The following is a 20,364-nucleotide window of genomic DNA, read 5'->3' as shown; positions in this document are numbered from 1 at the left end:
TGCCCACAAATCATCAAAGGGTGTTCCTTAGACATATCTTAACGTGTTTTAACAGGTGAACCCGATCATAATTAAATAACAAGATTATAACAGAATGCAGTTTTCGTAACATATTGTGTTATAAATTAGGTCTCGTTAATAGTTAAAATAACAGAAACTTATAACAAGTAATAACGCGAGATATAGTTTGAAATCTTCTTGTTATGTGTTTCTGATCGGGAACATAGCTCTAATCGCAATAGAAAATTTGTTAATTGGATTTTTAAATAGAAAAGTATATCAAAACCAAGGAAAATTAATAGTACTTTTTTTTGGTTCTGATATTTTTTTCTATATAAAAAGCCAGGTAACAAATTTTCTATTGCGACCTGTTAAAATGTGTTAAGATATGTCAAAGTTGTTTTGTGGGAGGGTAAAACTATTTAATCCTCAGTATAAGTCAGTGGCGGATCCAGGGGAGGGTTCTGGAGGTCCAAACCCCTCCCGAAATTGTTCGGTTTGTTAGGATTTTTTTTAAATAGTTTCTATTTTAATTTGTTCTAAACTCAAATTTGTTACAAATCAAATTCAAATTCAAAGGTTATTACATATTACGTACAATTAATATTTCAAAATCGAAATTTCGGACCCCCTCCGATTTTTTTTGCTGGATCCGCTCCTGGTATAAGTAAAATTGCTATGAAAACACAGCAAAATACGATTTTTGATTGGAGACACAGCTCTTAATCATGTCCAGATTAAGTTATCTTTGGCGTAAGTTTTTAAATTGACAGTTAGAACAAAAATCTGAGCTGACCTATGCATATTTCCAAACTTTTTCAAAATGTGGAGAGGTCTAAGCTACATATTACAGCGCATATCCGTTAGTTGGGGACTCGTTAGATGGGGTGTTCGTTAGTTGGGTGTTCGCTAATTGGACCGTGCCCCAACTAAAAGGCAACTGGATGTCAAAATCTAAATTGTGGTAAGTTTTGCTGTGCAGTACCAATTTCACAATTGATTCTTAAGTTTATGTGAGTAGATAATCAATCTGAAAATAAGTATTATTTATATTTTCTTATTAGGCAATTAAGGACGTTCCGTGGGCGATTTAAGAGCGGGTAGGGCGGCAAAAAAATGACGGTTGCAAATCGCCCAAATGTTGCATTTGAGATCGCCCCCTATTTTCCGATCAGAAACACATAACAAAAATTATTCTAAACTATATCTTGCATTGTTACTTGTTATAAATTTCTGTTATTTTAACTACTAACGAGACCTCATTTATAACACAAAAGGTTACAAAAATTGTGTTCTCTTATAATCTTGTTATTTCATTCTGTTCGGGTTGCCTTCAATTTGTCGGCAAATTGAAGGGCAAGTAGCACATCCGAGTTGGCACATAGCCCCCCGTTAGTTGGCACCTTCCCTTTTTGATTGGGTTTCTACAGCGTCTCGAGGCTGATAAATTGTTTACTTCGGACCTTTCTCTCTAAAATGGCCTAGAGAGAATAATCCATTGAATTCGCATCTGGTGCATTCGAGTGCCATTTTGTGGTCGAAATGAAGTTCGAAAAATTGGTTTTCAGCCATTGCTGGTTCACTTGTGCTTTGGGAGACGGTGTAAGTCTTGTTGAAATGTTCATGGTTTGCGACCGAAATGTTTGTCTGCCCACGGCTTCAAAGCAGCCTCCAGAATACTTTCCCGATTATATGTCGCATATTCTTTGACGCTAGGCTCGATGAAAAGAGCGTCCTGGTGACCAACCGATGATTCAGACCCCCCTTACCACCCCATTTAAATCCCCCTCAGATCACCCTCATTAAACCCCCCTCATACCGCCACCTTATCCATCTCTAATCCCCCTCTCAACCCCATCATCTTTATACCACCACTATATAAACAGGCATGCCAAAATAAGTTGGAGTGGTTCGGTTGTGGGTTATTCACCCTCCTCACATACTCACCCCCGCATGACAATGAACTAATTGAACTAATGCTGATTAGGCCAATTAAAGATTATATTTTTTTTTGTTTCAAGTGTTTAAGCATCAACACGTTGCTCAAGTTCGTGACTGGCGAGCCATTATGTATAAGTGTAAAGTGTACTGAGAATGTAGTAGACATTTTCACAATTATATTGAGCATAACCAGTCATGGAGTCATAGTTTGGAGAAATGAGAAAGGCACAATTGCACTACTAGGAATATTAAAACAGGTTTTTAGATCTGTAAGCATACTGCATAATGTGGCAAAATAATTTCTATTATTTTTCATTACCTTCAACTGTATTGAAGAAATGTTCGGACTTACTTGTAACACCACTTGCATATATTTTTAACCTATCGCTTCAGCAGCAAGCGTTTCCTGAGGATTGGAAATGCTCAGTAATGTTCCCGGTATTCAAGAAAGGTGACAAACGCAACATAGCGAACTATCGCGAAATCACTTCGCTAGGAGCCGAATCTAAAGTGTTTGAATCAATTATCAACGAAGCGTTATTTTCTGCTTGTCGACATTACATCAGTACATCCCAGCACGGATTTTTCCCAGGACGTTCAGTCGAGACGAATCTCGTCTGCTTCACGTCATTTTGCACGGAACAAATGTCTAAGAAATTACAGATAGATACTATTTACACTGATCTAAATGCAGCTTTTGATAGAGTTAATGATGAGATACTGATAACAAAGCTTGATAAGCTAAGGTGAAGCCGTTGTTCAAGTTGGCGATATTGTTTCAGAATCCTTTTTCAACACTTCCGGAGTTCCTCAAGGTAGTACGCTAGGTCCACTACTTTTTCCACTGTTCGTGAACGATGCGGTTTTCGTTCTAAGGCGTGGAGGAAAGCTGTTTTTCCGACGACTTATTTTTTTTTCTTGTTATACGGAATGAAGCCGATTGGCGTGAGCTACAGCATCTTATTGACACCTTTTATAGCTGGTGTGTAAGAAACAGATGGTCCTTAGCGTTGCCAAACTATAACATTGCAGGAACTCAGCTACAACGCATTGACCACGTGAAGGATCTAGGAGTCATTCTTGATGAAAAGCTAACCTATAGTCATCACGTCTCAGCGACCATCGACAAAGCCATTCGATTGCTGGTATTTATTTTCAAAATATTCAACGAATTTCGGGATCCTCTTTGTTTGAAGACTGTTTATTGCTCATTGATGCGCTCGCAGTTGGAATTTGCAAACGTCGTTTGGTGCCCTTATCAAGCTACGTGGAGCCTTAGGATCGAAGCAGTCCAGCGTAAATTCATACGATATGCGTTACGTGAATTTCCGTGGAACGATCCATTAAACCTGCCATCGTACGAGGACCGTTGTCGTCTTTTAGGACTTAATACTTTAACACGCCGGAGACATGCAGCGCAAGCTACCTTCGTGTCAAAGATTCTGCTGGCTGAATATGATGATCCGAAGCTACTAGCGCAAATCAGCCTCTACGCGCCTACCCGTTTTCTTCGCCCTCGAGCCCTGCAGCATTCTGAAATGCGCAGCACTAACTACGCTACCAACAGTCCAATTTTAGCAATGAGTCGTCGCTTCAACGAGTTCGCTGAAATTTTTGACTTCGTCATGAATTCTTCGCAGTTTCGTCGTCGTGTATTGTCACTATTTTAATTATGTTTAGTTTACCTTAGTTTAGTGTAGTTCATTTAGACAAATTGTCAGTTGGACTTTTTTATACAAATACAAATTAGTTTATGCAGCAATTCCGCTTTCTAGTGATGACGACTGTATTAAATAAGACAATGTTATAACAAACATAGTTGAACACAACTATTTGTATGACATTAGCTTAAAAATAACTGAAATTAATAGTGTTGCTTTGTATTACACCAGCTTTAAAAAATACCTTTTTTAACCATTTTATTCCAAATTTGAATGATAAAAAGTTATATAATAGATCCAGCAAAGTTGCTGAAGCAGTATTACAAAACAAGATTCCGGCTATCCAAAAAACATTCAAACTCTTCCGATCTTGTCCGATCCATAAATTCCAAGCGATTTCGAAATGCTCTAGGGCCAAAGTGCATCTCTATGAATATATACACAGGCGTCCCTTTCCTTTTTCCTTTTCCACTGATCAACTGTTTATGCAACTGGAAAAACAAATGTATTCACAAAGATCACTTCGAAATTACTAGTATTCGAAAAGATATAAAAATTGACCTCTGCACTGGCAGGTGAATAAATGCCAAACTGTTCCAAAAGTAAAAAAAAACTGCTCTAAAATCCAAATTGCTTAGGGAATAAAATAAAACATATTATTGAATATTTTCCATGTTCGTTTTATTTAATTTCATAGTCATATTCAAATGCACGTACCTTTCTCTTTACATTGCTTCAAAGATCTTGTACAACGTTTGCGCCAACTTGTTTTTATGTAAAAATTCATTTTTTCCTCAATTCTGCTTCCGATGTCACATTTTTGGATGCTTCCAGAGGAACTTTTAAACCAGGTTTATCAGTAGGTATACTTATTATCAAATTGAGCAAACAGAAATGAAAAGAAGATGGTCGTCTCCCACAAACATAGTTGTGTTGAACTCAACAAAAAATAGCACCGTGCATAATTCAGATCGGTGTGTAGGTCACAAGATCATGAAGAAAATTCATACCAACTAAGGAAAGCATAGCTAACAAATGCTACTGCCTACTGGGCGGCAACGAAGACCTATATACTCCAGCAAGCGAGGAGAAATTTTGCATTGTCGTTGTTACAGCTAAGCTGTATCCACATGTTCGAACAACTTCAACTCGAACTTCACCCGTCACGAACCAGACCTTTACGGTCGCTGATCGCGGTGTTTTTTCTCTTATGTATGGGGGAATTAAGTATGATTTTATTTTACTTCCATCCAGCCCTCACAATTGAAGCATGGGTCAAAGGAAATTCCGGTGACCCTGGTAAAGTTCGTTTATGTTGGCCATTTTGATGCAGGAAGTCTCGGTGCAAACTACGAATGGTCTTGTACACAAAACAACACGTCCAGTATATGCTAGGACAGAGTATTAGACCTAATCCGACAGCATAATTTTGGACAGATAAAATATCACCGAGTCGTTTGTCGATATTTTTGCATACAAGAATTACAGCATGTTATTGTCATGATATACTATAATGTACAAAAATTTTGATCAATTCGCTTCACGCAAAGTTCTTAAAAAATCGCAAAAAAGTGTTTTTACACTGAAACCCTGTGATAACCCCCCCCCCCCCCCCCCCCTAACGAACTACTACCATACTCTTGCGGGAACATTAACCGGTTTGCGGTGCCTTCCTTGTAACTCATTATGACCGATAGTTAATAATTCAAAAAAATTGTATTTAGTTTTTGAAGCTGTTCAAAAGATTCTAGTACATCTCGAGTTCTGATTGATCAATTTTACCAATCAAGAACGTAAGTTGAAGGTTTTAGAGATTCCCCATAAATACTTTTGTTATTTGATATGGTTTAGAAATCCAAAAATAAGATAATAATATGTATTACGACCATAATAGCAACTGATCCCAATGTATCAAACATGCGTGATTGTGAATGAATCTTCGACGAAAGAAATATGTGACTATTGGTATAAGTTTACATATAGGTCGGTTCTCCGTGACCAGGAAAATGGCAGAGCTAGAAAATACAATTCTATCAACCTTTAGAATCCTCATTGTTCAGGGTTCGAGCATACGGCAACTAGGTTATGAGACCGGTAACATCTTAACCAGTTTATCATAAATATCTGTAGGCTATCTACACTTTATTTTTTCACCTGAACTAAAGTTTGAGCATTGCTGTGAGCATAGATAGAAGAGAGTACATGAAATTAAATTCAAATCATTCAAACAGAAATCCCCTCTCGAATCGAAATAGTATTGCATTAGTTTTCGTCGACAGACGTGAGTACATAGGTACGTTCGTATTTTGATGTTTTTTTTTGTTTTGATTGCCTCTTCGTTCGTTCCTAGATGTTAGCCATATAATGAAATAAATCAATGTAACTTTCGATTACTAAAGCGTGCAACAGGTACGCGTACGTCGGTCTTTATTGGGCAAATGCATTTGATAAAAGTAATTGAAACAATGAAAAATCGTGCAAAATGTGTACATTGACACACTGTTCGTGTTTGTTCTTAAAGTTTCGCAAAAAGAAACCAACCTCATGGCGTTACGATGCAAATATGCTGACTATTTTGCGGCAAAGTTTTTGCAGAACAAAATGGGATCAAAATTAATGTGTAATAGCAGCAGCTATTTCAGATTTTATATTTTCTATAGATCATTTCCTGTGCGAAGGAGTTATTTGAAACATATTTTATATTGTACAAGCAGAAGCCCGAAGCACTTTAAAACAATGATTTCAGAATTTTAAAGCGACATTTATTTCTGCTCTCACAGTAAAGGAATAACCCGTTCAATAATGTGCAAAATCGTTAATTAGTATCGATGAATTGTAAGAAAATTGTATATCTGGTGTATCAAAACACACCACCTTCAGTTAACGTTCAAAGGATCTAAAGGCAAAATTCGGACGTTTTGGTAGATATTCTATAGTTAAGAAACTTTGTACTCCGTTGTAAGTTTTTAGGCAGCTCTGCTAAAAGTTAATAACTAAATTCGTCACAGAACTCCTACAATGGGTTGTAATTTCAAAAATCGATTTAATCCACCTAGCAGTGAGATGAGACATTTCTTACACATATCACTGTTGGACCATTCATTAGTTAGTAGAACTCATTCGAAGTAGGCACCCAAATAGAGGTGGGATGAAAACAGTTTCTAGTCCTGCACGAATAAAATCTCGAATAAACTGAATAAATTATAGAAAATCAAGAAAACGAACGAAATAAAAAAATAAAGCAAAAAAGGAAATAAAAGGTGTTCAAATTCCAAAAGTGAGTAGAATGATTAATGTAAATCAAAATTATAAAATATACGAATCAAATAAGATTAGCTCATTAAACGAAAATTTGGACTATTTAGAAATAGTTATAAGATTAATAGTTGACTCCAACTAACAAATTGAATGAAATAAATAACAGGAATGACTGAACATGAAATGGGTAAAATTAAAGATATGAACAAAGTTAATTAAATAAATCAAATATTTCAAATGATTCAAAAGAATCGAATAAATTTAATGAATCTAGTGAATACAATGATTCAAATGAATGAAATGGATCAAATGAACAAAATGAATAAAGCTAGCAAAATAAAAAATAAATGAAATGATAAAAAAACAAACGAATCAAATAAACAAAATCAACTGAATTGATAAGATGAATAAAAGCAAGAAAGTGAGCAGAATAATATGCATTGATTAAAATGAAACATTAAAGATGTTAAAAGGTTATAAATTAATAGAAAAAAAATAAATTGTCAAATAAATTAAAAAAATTAAATGAAGTGAAATGAAGAAAGCTGAAAAAATAGTCAGAATATTAAAATGAAGAAACCGAACAAAATGTGTGAACTGGAAAAAATAATTAGAAAAAATAGAGTGAAAACCGTGAATAAAATAAGTTAAATGAATGATATGAGTAAAATGCACGAAAAGAATAAACTGATCAAAGTGAATCCAAAGAATGAAACGAATAAAATGAACGCAGATGAACAAAATTAAAAAAAAAGATGCCAATGAAATAATTAATAAACCGGAGTGCACAAATTTGAGAACATTGCTTAAGAAAGTTATGAAATGTTTTTGAAAATCTTATCTTCTGAGAAAAGACTAATTAATATACAATGGACTTTTTAAGACTTCCATCCTTTTTTTGTTTTAGTCTTTTCGTTTTCATGCCTCTTTACTTGGCGTCGTTTTAAGATTTTCTGGTATTTCTACTTTATTGATGGACCTTAATTAGTTATCAGGAACCTGGAACGTTCAATTTGCTTTGGAATTGAAAGTTTACTTTTTGGTCACATATTCACGAAAAAAAGATTTTTGTACAGAATGGAATTTGCTGGTCCAGTATTTTAACGTGCAATTGAATACAGTAAAGTGAGACAAGGTCACATGTGCTTTCAAGTCCCTTGAACAGAGAGCGACAGATGGAGATTGCGATTCGTTAATTAGACAGGTAGATATTTCAAAGTTTTCATTTTCCTTAAAATAAATAGTGTGAAGTGTTTAGGTTATGTCGATAGCATGAAAGGCGTGCATTCAGTTGATTATAATGCAGTCTCTTTCCAGTCATCATTATTGCTTGCATGTTGTTTCGTTCAAAATTCTCATTCAGGAAATATGTATAAATAAGTCCTATTCAAATCAATACTATGAAAAAGAAATGGTTCAAACTATCAGGATGGCAAAAATGTAGTCAGATCAACTATCTGCTCAATTCATAAACTCTGATTGAAATCATCGCTGGTGTGCTTGTTCAATATGGAAAATTCGAACGAAGCGTGTGCTGAATTATCCAATGCCTCTCTACTAATTGTGACTGCCATTGAAACGTCAATTGACTTTGGGAGACTTGTTTTCCCGGATCTAATTCGTGGATATTTTTGGGCTTTGATCCATTATTTTTCATGAAAGTGAATGAGAATTTTCAACAATATCATCACAAAAAGGTGTTCTTAGTTTTCATATGACATATTTGAGTATATGTTTTATTCAAAATTTAATAGAGATAAGAAGAGTTTAAATATTGTACGTGGAATGTCCCTTTTAAAAATTTTCATCTTTCAAACTTCCATATTACCCTACTAAAAAAAATATTTTTCTGAGATAACCATAAATTTCCTTAATTATAGTCAATATACAAACTTTGAATAGAACTGAATTAAATGAGTAAAGCTGATGTAGTTTTCGATTTCTGGTCACCTGTCTACCCATAGTGCAACGTTTCTTTCATTTTGAGGGTGTGAACATTTGAAAATAGTTATAGTTTTCCCATAATGCAAATATTTTGCAAATTTTTTCAGGACTACAAATGTTTTATTTGCCATGTAGGATGTATTATTAAACTTTTTTCCGCGAAAGGCTTTCTTCTACACTAAAATGCAAAAAAACTATTCATAGGGTAACAGCAGACAAAAAATAGTTTTGTTTTCTCAAACCTTCACAATAACATCGCACACATTAGCTTGGATATTAATAAATATTTTAGATTAGCAGAAGATCTTATCACACAACTTAGAAATGGATAGAGAAATAGCAGATAGATTTTTTTTTAATTCGTTTACTTGACACGGCTCATAGCGGTAGCTTAACGGAGCCGTGGATCTTTTATACGTTTACAATACATGTAAAAATAAAAATACAAACAAGAATTAATTAATTGGATCTCGTGCGCGCAACTTTTTATTGCGAGCGGAGACCTTTTTTCGCGAGGTCTGTTGGCAAACAGCGTCAGGGGGGTCATTTAATTATCTTGTTTTCACGTCCCGGTCGAAGCTGGTTTGGTGTCCGGGATCAGATGTTCTCCCTTGCTTCTTGCACTTATTGTTGATCAGTGTAAATCCGTCGTCATTGTTACTGCATTCGTTGCCGAAGTTGCTTACAGTTGCTTTTGGGGTGCTGGATGATTCTTTTGCGGTTGTCATTATGGTCTGAACAGCTGCCACAAATTTGGCCACCGTTTGTGGTTCAGGCATTGGTATTGAAAACTCTGTTTTAGGTTGGTTTGCCGTAGATGAGTTGGCAATCGGTTGCATTTTCCTCTGCATCTTCCGCGCAAGGTTGTCCATGATGAGCTGTCTGATTACAATACTTGCACGTAGGAGTTTGCCCCTCATGGGTGCATAGCGTAGTTTGCATAATTGTAGTTCCGTGAGTATTGAATTTTATTGCCAAGTAGGAGGGTATAGGCATTTCAACCCGCATCCTCACTACAAAAACGCCGTTATTAGTACCCGGGAAGAAGTTTCTCCAAGTATCAGGTGTAACGGATTCTACTTCTCCGTATTGCGACATGCATTTTGCAATTGGCTCAGGAGGGGTACGAGGTGATAGGTCATATAACCTTACATCTATATAATCATTCTCAATGTATACGGGAATCTTAATTCCAACGTTGTCACTTTCAACCACATGTTTTAAGTTGTTCTTCAAAACGAAACGCTCGGCTTGTGCTAACGTGTTGAATGATATTAACACTACATTGCGAAGATGATGATACTGAAGGTACAAGACTTCCGCAAGCCTAATTTGCATTTTTACCTTAAGAAGGTATTCCACTTCATTAAAACTCGGTCGTTTTAAACAAAATTTAAAGTCAACGACCGCAGCGTTGGGTCAGAGTAGAGCTTTTTCGTCAACTTTACTCATGATGACAAGAATAGTCCGATGTTTCCTTTGTTCTCGAAACAATGCACACTACATCGAGAGGCCTGTTGTTCACTTGGCTCGATTGTACGTCTGACTGCGGCAGAAGTAGAAAGTAGACTGGAGCAGCAAGATAGATGTGAGTCGTTCTAGTTGCCACGAACACGAAGGGAGAGGGAGAGTGAGATAGAGATGGGGGAGGCAAATGATGGTTTATGTGACCTTATTTTTATAGGTATATTATGCGATATATTGATTCCTTACATCCTTATTATAAATAATGTAAGTAGTAATTTTTGCGCCATAACCAGTATAATCTAAATATTGCAAAAGAGCTGGCGGACTTGTTCAATGTTGAAAAGGATACATCCAGCTGGCGCACCCTGTACATGAACGCTAGAAAAAATTTCACTATGAATACATTATTTTATCTTTGAAGTGAACTTACATATTGATTTTTAGAAATAGTTAATTTATTATAGAGGTAATTCACTCAAAATGATTTTTTTTAACTTTTCGGGAAAGTGTATTATATTGAAGGAAAAGTTGTTGGCAGTTGAAAATCAATAGTTTTTAACATTTACAACATACAGGAGGGGGGGGGGGGGACCGACGATGCGTCTAAATGGATTTTTTTCAACTTTTCGGGAAAGTGTATTACCGTAAACCGGGGTGACATTGATCACTTTTCTATATTTCTATATGCAAATTTTCTTCAAGTTTAATATTTTTAAACCATGTACTGATGTATTGAGAACAAGATTGAAAGGTTTTACCTAAAATTGTCCGCTTACAGCTATTTTTCCAAAAATTATTTCAAGTTGAAGTCCGTTTTCGTATTTCGGGGTGACTTTGATAACCTGCATGTTTACCCACTTTAAGTTATCATTGTCAATGTTTTTCATTGAAATGATTGTTTAAACTGATTCAGGAAAGATATTCATTGTTAAATAGATGTTAATTGGTATTATACAAAGTATTTCAATGTACTGTAAAATTCGAGTAACCAAAATTCCTATAATTCGTGTCCAACTAGAATAAAAGACTGTGAATACCTTTAAAACTGCAAAAATTGTTTTATTTCAGTCCTTTATCGATAAGCATAAGCATAAGCATAAGAGATCGCCCGTAGTTGCTACTCCGTTATTGACCAGAACCAAATTAGGTTGCAAAATGTTGATTGGAACAACATGCTTGGGAATAACATGATGAGCCACATTGTACAATCTATTCCGATCCCTGAATGCTGATCAATACCAACGCCGGCTACGTCCGAATGCAGATCTTCTGGGAAAGGAAGGAATGTTAGTTCGATACATGTTGCTACTAGAGACCGAGGAATCTTCTGCATCTCCACATGTATCACGGGAAGGGGAGAGTTGTTAGTAAGTGTGCCAATAGCGTTATCATGTAATAATTGCTCTGGGCAGCCGGCTGCCGAGAATTTGGGAAATTTATCATTTGTTGTATTAATACGATTAGCAAAATAAGCAACTTGAACTCCGGATAGCTATAAGAAGCACTGCTTATATTTTTTAATAATATTCAATCACGCGACGAATTTATTCGTGGTTTCTATCGTGTCGGTGCTGATTTTACCCGGCGATCGTTTGAATAAAATGAGGAATCTTATACCGAAGGTTCATCAGACTCTTCCATAGGTGTCGCGGAGTTGGTAGTTTGGAAGGAAATAGGGTCTAGGATTCGCTCCAAGCTAGCGATGCGACCTGTAAAGCATAGTTTATTAGGGATCATCCATAAATGACGTTTTATTTCAGTCCTTTATCGATGTACAAAAAGTTTCATCCATTCTAACACGTTGGAATATTGAACAATAAAAAATGTTGCGAATTTTAGCTTAAAATAATTTGAAATAATTGCGAACTAGTTTTACAAAAGAATGTATTTAAAATAAGCAAACTCTCAAAACTAAAGTTGGTACATCCCAATCTAAAGGAAAATAAAAACTCGCTTGTAATTTATTACTTTTGCTCAAATCTGAGATTTATTTGCTTTACAAAAATAGACACTTTACGAAGCTTCGTAAAAATAAGGTAAAGTCAAATTTCGGTTTTTTGTAGTTTTTGTACCCAAAAACCGAACAATATACTCAAAAAGTATACCAAATCAGTATTTTATTAGTTTAGATTAAAAATCAGTTCAAATTAAAATGATTCGGTAGATTATTCTGGTTTAATAAGCGATCTAGGAAAAAAGTTTCGAGTGATCAAAGTCACCCCGCTGATCAAAGTCACCCCGGTTTACGGTATATTGAAGGGAAAGTTGTTGTCAGTTGAAAATCAATAGTTTTTGGACATTTTTAATGCACAGGGGGGGTCAGGGTTGCGACGATGTTTCAAAATATATTACTTGATCAACTTTTCTGGAAAGTGTTTTATATTGAAGGGATTTTGAATCTATGAAGAAGCCGAAAGACCATTTCAGTATGATGGGGATTTGATAAATCGTTGAAAGTGATTTGTGTCACTCATTTGGTTCCTGGGACAGGACAAAGGTAGGACCTGTCCAGGCTAATGAGCCTAGGCTATAGCGCCTTTATTCGCTCTCTGAAGTTAAAAAAAGAAAAGGCATAAGAGATGGGTTAAGATTTAAACGTATCACAAAACAATTTCTCCGAAACTTAAGCTTTTTGCTGTTGAAAATTAAAAGAAATAGATAATTTTTTTTCGAACCCGCTAGCTACTATCAAAAATGTTCAGAACATCAACACCATTATTCCTGATATCTGTTATTTTCCAAATGGTTAGTGATATATTTAAATTACGCAATTTGTAAATATTTTGCTAAGAATTGAATAAATAGAATAAAATAACGAAAACGATAATTCCTTGTATGCCGCACCTTGAAACTCGAATATGAATATGGCTCACTGTCATTCAAATACATTGGACGTTGGCGTGCACAATTTACCCGTTCTTCATCTCCGCCACTGACAGTCAAACGGAAAGAAAGCGCAGCTGCGATCCAGTCTGACACTGGAACAGTTTAGGAAACCAACGCTTGTTTGTGACTTCCAGAATACTTAATGCACTCACAATTTATTTTTGTTTTTCACTCTCGAAAGGGTTTCAAATTTTTCTCAAAAAATCGACGCGAGCGAAAAAACGCATCCATCGCGCATGGCTACTACGATGCATTTCCCAACTGCCAACAACTTTCCCTTCAAAATAAAACGTTTTCCCGAAAAGATAAATAAAATTCAATTTTGACACATCTTTGGGATCCCCTGTGCAATTAAAATTTCCAAAACTATTGATTTTCAACTGCCAACATTTTATTTATTTCTAAACAATGGAAAGTTAACTGCTTCAACTTCAACTACAATAAACGGGAAAGTAATGCAAAATGTATCGCCATAACCGCCGATGAATTATCGACGATGACGATGAATTCGACGATACATTATCGTTAACGGAGTTTCTGATGACGTTAACGTTATCGACGAAGACGATGAATTATCGATTACCAACCCTGGCTGAGTTGGTATCGGAATATGGTGAGAGGAACTCGAAACGTAGCTCTATTATTAAAAATCACTAGAAGCGGTAGAGGTACTCACCACGAAGACGATAGATTCAGTTGAAGATAGGATACGGGAGAAGAAAGAGACGATAGCTATTCATATAACAGGGGTGGTGTTGATTAGGAACCCAAAGGCAGTGCAACATGAAAATCACGGTAGGAGAATATGTATACCATCGAACAATAAGAAACAAGTCATGTTTGAACAGCACGTTCAAGTTGTCGTGTATGATGGGCGCCTACTGGATCACATCGTTGGAAACAGCTTGTGTCATTGCAGGAATGATCCCCATTGTATTGCTACTGGGAGAGGATCAGAAGGTCTACACAACTCGGCGCATGGACGTTGTACGCACCGCCAGAACGTGTCCACGTGGGTACACAGGAAGCACGGACAAGACACAATTGCTGTCAGGACATCGCTGCAAGAGGAAGTACCTGTACAGATTCGGTCATGCGGAGGCCCAGGCCCCTCTCAGTCTAGAGTGCACAGACGTTGAAGAGAAATCAGAACACGTGAGTTTTAATAATTTAATTAAGAATTTATTGTGCAAATTATGTTAGAGGATCTAAACAGTTTCATGTATGGAAAAACCCTAGGGGGAAATCACTCTAAACTTGGTCTGAGTCTACCAAAAAATATTAGGCGGGATTAGAAAAGTTTAACCAAGATTAAAATAGCGAGATATTTTGGCTTCAGAATATTTCAAGTGACAGTAGCTATCTAAACCAAGACTATTGAAAACTAGGCGGGATTATCCGAGAACAGGTTCACTAATTTATTTTAGTCCAAAATTTAGAGTGATTTCCCCCTAGCAAAAACCTATGGAGTACACGAGGAAAATCGAGAGCAAAACGGTTCAATGGACGAGAATGGATCAAGCGAGACTCCGAGTTAAGTGTGGACATTTCTTGAGCCAAAGGAAAAGGTGCAAAAGAGAACAATCGGCTGTCCCATAAAGTCATCTTTAAAGCAGTCCCGTGGGGAAGAGATAGGAATAAGAGAAAAGAGTAAAGAGACTAGAATAACAAAGAGACGCCATGTTCCGTTTGGAATTCTAATTTGGCTGTAGAAGAGCTTATATCTGAATTCGAATTCCAAAATCCAAGCGGACCATGTCGTCTGTTTGTTATTCTAGTCTCTTTAGAAAAGAGTGTTTTAGTGGATAGATACAAAAGTGAGTCGCACACCGTGCCAATACACTACAGGCCAGGCTTTAGAAGCTTTTTAAATCTTACTATAAAAAACTGCACTCAAATCGACAAACTAACACACTCGACATTTTACAAAATATATTTTCTCCGCAAAACCTAATTTAAATTTCTACAATTCGTTATCGTGTTAATTTTTGTGTAACAATTTTGCTTAAAAATGTGCATGCGATCGCCGGGGACAATCCGAGTAGGTTGCGACAACGCTGAAAGCTAAATGGATCATGAAAACGTGCCTCGGTATCGGAAAAAACGGGGTCTGGGATCTCTCAGTCAGAGTAGGGTAAATGGCTCAAGTATGCCAAGGGTCTAAATGGTTGGGAATATTAAGGAACAAGAGGAAAGTTGAGAGCTAAATGGTTCAAAGAACGAGCAGTTTAATCCTCCCACGAAGTAGTTCTTTGACTCAGTTCTGTGGCGAAAGGCAGCAAAGATAGTAAGATGTGCCTTTAGTGGTTTAGTACGACAGAGCTCAGAATTTTGCAACTTCTCAAACATTACAAAAAACCCTAATCGAAAAAAAACCATTTCTATATAAGAAAAACTAAACGTAACTCTACCACAGTCCATGACCACCATGTGCTTGATTTTTCTGATTGCGGTGTTATTGGTCAATTCTCGCACATGCCTTCCATGTACAGGAATGGAAATTGGAAACCGGAAACTTCACATTTCATTTCACTTTCCTATGGATGAAAACGAAACTTTTTCAAGGCAGCTCGACGAGTCTTATGCCGCGGCCTGCAGCCACCGGTAATGTCTGATCTATATATTTGCTAGTGGTTAGGAAGTTGCATGGCAATGAGGCAGTTATTTGTATTTCATGCATCAACATGTTTGTTAATTATGCATTTACGAACGACTGTTCGCTTGACAGTATAATAATCATTTTGTACACAGTTTATAGCTCCATTTTCTAGAGCTTGCTTTCAGTGTAGCTTTTCTCGTACTCAAACTGGTATTGATGATTATAAAGTCAATGTCGTATCTACATAAACCAACTGGTTGTATTGATTTTGCTATTTGATTAACGCTATTTGGAGAAAAATAAAGAAAGAGAAATTCAAAGATCGTTATAAGCGATTACAAGCCAACGTGTTTGGTATCTTCTAGATATTACTTATGTTTTATAACTCTCACATTCATGGATCCTTGCAGAATGCTATATATTCAATTGATTGGCAGCTTCAAGTTTCATGATACAGTTAAACTTATCACAGTAGGTACACTTCTCAAAATTAGACTTACAATCGTGATCACCGATAAAAAAACACGACAAAAGTTTCATCATATTAATGACCAAAGCTGCAGCATTTGAAACAACACAATATACTGCTTCAAAATCTATACACTTGCCCAACCATATCGCATACTCAAATTCGGTAAAAAAGACACATTTTTTTTAAATTGTCGTGGCGATACAGAAGAAAAGGAGAAAATGGAGAGAGGAAGTAGAATTTGAAGGGTGGGAAAAATAACAGCACGAAAACAAAAACAAATAGCAGGTAAGATAAACTCACAAGTAGTTCAACTCGCCTGCGAGTAAGCCAAAAGCTCTTTACCACATTGGATAAGAAACTGAATTCGAAATCGCAATTGCGCTACTGCTGAGCATTTGCGGATTCCCAAGCAACACATGAATGAGACTCAGTGCGCTGAATTTGTGAATAATTGTGATGTGATAATTGAGTTTGCACGGCCGGTAGTTCTAGAAACCAGAGCCTGAAATTCTCACAGAATTCATCTTCGTCTTTTCCCTGCCTGCTTCGTCGCTAAACGCACGAAAAAATAAAACAATAAAGGCGATGTCCCCTCCTCTCTCGAATCTACGAAAACGAGTAGCAGAAGCAGCGACTTCCTTTTTCCTATGACAATCAGAAGTTTCATTTTCGTTTAGATGTATGCTCAGTAATTTTCGATTCTCATTCATAAAATGAAATTAAAGCAATGTGCATCAAAATTTACAGCTAGAACATAGTTAAAATGAGAAATATACACACCCATCAGGCTTTCGTCTTACAATACCATCATTAGCTCGCAAATCTACAGAATCGTGCAACGACAAATAAATATCATTGATAGTGTATTTTCGTTTCCCCAGCGGTAAGTTCAATATCTATCGTACCAATGCCATTCTGAATCTTAAAGCGAAAACGAGTGTGCGGAGGAAATACTGTAAACGCTACATGTATGCTTTTTCGTAGGCCGTTGTCTCATTTTCGATTTCGCCTGATTTTGGCAAATGAAAAAAGCATTTTCCGAATCTGCTAGAAACGCCTTTTTTTTGGCGACACATTCGTAGATTGCGGTGCTCGGACGAAGCCCAGGACCGTATTTTTTCTCTTATCCAACTTGTCGGAATTGGCAGGGCAGGCTCAGGACCAACGAAGTCAATCGTTGAACCTGCTCTGGACAATTCATCAGCCCATTCATTTCCAGTAATACCGGAATGTCCAGGCACATCAATTGATTGGCAGAATCAAGTTTCATGATATGGTTAAACTTATCACAATAAGTACACTTCTCATAATTGAACTTACAATCGTGATCACCGATACAGACACTACAAAAAGTTTCATCATATTAATTACCAAAACTTTAGCATTTGAAACAACACAATATACTTTCTACACAATATACTTTCTACGCAGAAGTCTTATTCAGAAAACAAGGCTTAATTTTGTTAGCGCTTCAAAAAATTAATTTCATTAAAAATTATTGGTTGCAAAACATGGAAAACAAAGTGACTTCTTCTAAGCACAGCGGGTAAAACCGACACCCCATAGGGGTAAGATCGACACTCCCTTTAATTTATTTTCCCTCCACTTTTTATTAAAATGTGATATATGAGTGAATAATAAAGTGTGAGTATGTGTGATGCAAACATATGCTTTTTGTAGCTTCATTTTGTAGTGAGGGGAAGAATGTTCGAAAGCGTAGTGTTATGAACAAGAGTATTTTATGCGACCTGCAGGATTTTCAAGTAATCCTTACGCACATCATTGCAACCTTAAGTGTTACTTTATTTCGTTCTCTTTGCAAGCGTTCTACATTCTGCTAATAGGATTCATTCACATATAAGTGACACACACTTCGCAGCAAAAATACATGGGTCAGACTTTGATTTTTCGGGACTCTGATCATCAACGATTTGCCGGCGTATACAAAAGATCATTGTATCACTGTGATAAAGTTCGTCTATGTCAAACCAGGAGAATACTAGAAATTCGGTTTAAACACAATAAAAGTATTTCTATGTATTTCTGCTATTACTACAATGTGCTAATAGTGTATTTGAAGTGTCACAATGATCCCCAGCCTTTTGTAATGAATCGCACGTGTACATAACCATCTTAACTGTATCGATTTTGTGGGCTATTTTCGGCAAATTTAAAACTAAGAGAAACGAAAGCAATGAAATTGAAAGACGGATTCTAGAGTGAATCAGTTATAAACTTAGAACGGAAAACTAGGACTAGGCAAGCTCATATGGACATGATTCAAAGGAAATGTGAAGAATCCTTTGCCTTCTGCTAAGTAGGAGTTGGGCGTTGCACCCAAGTCTACCGCATGGTCATTGATAGAACATAATTCATCATCATGTTTTACCACCGATGCCGGAAGGAAAGAAGGAGTATAATAAGAGAGGTGGTTGCATTGGCAGGTCTCGTGTTCGATAGGAATGATACTGACAGATAAATGGTAAACAAACGATAGAGATGGCGAGTGTCTAAACCAGGGGGATTGAGTGTCTTTTACTGAAATCTCCTTCTGCCACCTGCCTTTCAGTAGGTGCAAATCCACTTCAGTCCACTCGTGCTTTAGAAATACCCACAGAAGCATGTTGTCAGATACCTTAGCAATAAAAAACGACACACGTATATCCAAAATGTGAAACATGCGTACCAATAGGATCATTACCCCACGTTTATAGGAATCACTACAAATATTTTGACATGAGAATTCTCATAAGCAGAGCACACCCCGCTGTGTTGAACATAATCTGGAAGGTTAGGGGAGCTATCATTAGTCACCGCTTATCTCACGTAACAAGTTCTTAGGGCAATCTGAAACGGATTGCACTAGTGCAAGCCTTACAGAAAAGTCACGAAAAGTACTGACACGATTTATCAAAGCGAAAATCGATAAAGTGATGTGCTTCGTCATATCACGGGCTTTTTCAAGTTCTTTTGAATCTCGGAAAAGATTATGGCAAGGTGATACGCTTTCTTCCCTATTGTTCAATATTGCTTTTAAAAGGTGTGATAAATAAATAAATAAATAAATAAATAAATAAATAAATAAATAAATAAATAAATAAATAAATAAATAAAATAAATAAATGAATAAATAAATAAATAAATAAAACAATAAATAAATAAATAAATAAATACATAAATAAATAAAGGAATAAATAAATATCGAGTATATGCGCTGCAATGACCAAAAATTGCAACTAGTACAGGAAGAAAACGTTGTTTCCAAATTTTCATTGAAGTTCGGTATCTTTCTTCTTATCTTATCTTCGCGTTAATATTGGATGGTGGAGACATACGTCCTGCCGAAAGTTTTAGCAAAATGAATTGGGCTGGTAATAAAAGCGGTCAAAACAAAACACATGAGAACAAGAGGTTCGTTTGAGGAAACATAACGCCTCACTGATCATGTCGATTGATGGCAACGATATCGAGGTGGTCGATGAGTTTGTGTAATTGGGATCACTGGTGACCGTCGATGAGCACACCAGCAGAGAAATTCAGAGATGTATTCTAGCAGGTAATTGGCAAGGGGCTATGCAGGCGAAATTGTAACGCATCCTTGCTGTTTTCGAACGTAAGGTGTTGCGAACGATCCATGGTCAGATGCAATTGGAAGACGGGATGTGGAGATGGCGTATGAACCACGAATTGCAACAGTTGTTTGAAGAATTAAAAACCATTTTACGAGTGAAAAACTCCCTTAACTGAAACATTTTCTCAAAAACTTAACATAGGGGTTAGGTATTTTTTACATGGAATGTGTATGCAAAGTTTGAAATAAATCGGTTAATATGTTTTTGAATGGCAGGTAACATCGCAAATCTTGATTTTTCCATAGACGAAGGAAGCTTCGTCACCGAGTCGCTTGCCAAATTTTTTGCATGTAAATTACATGGCTGCCCTCTTTTACCTCCCCAGCTCATAGCGTCGCCACTGACCCGCGGTGGTGGAAGATGGGGTTTGTTTTGGTTGTGCAGAGGCCAAAAGTGTTGAGGACAACCCGCCCCGTCTATTCACCAGTAGCAGCGACTCGACAAAGGATGAAATATTGGAGGTAACGGGGTTTTACATCAATTTCTCCGTTTTTGGTGGGAAGA

The 20,364-nt window shown here is 36.5% G+C and overlaps 1 protein-coding gene across 1 annotated transcript in view; it reads right to left on the bottom strand.

Moving 5' to 3' along the window:
* LOC131691967 (uncharacterized) overlaps positions 1 to 20,364 on the bottom strand; it is an 88,929-nt gene that overhangs the window by 2,006 nt on the left and 66,559 nt on the right. The gene's annotated exons all lie outside the window — the stretch shown is intronic.

Source organism: Topomyia yanbarensis, chromosome 3, assembly GCF_030247195.1.
Source record: "Topomyia yanbarensis strain Yona2022 chromosome 3, ASM3024719v1, whole genome shotgun sequence".
Classification (NCBI taxonomy): Eukaryota; Metazoa; Arthropoda; class Insecta; order Diptera; family Culicidae; genus Topomyia; species Topomyia yanbarensis.
This window is presented reverse-complemented; position numbering and strand designations above follow the sequence as displayed.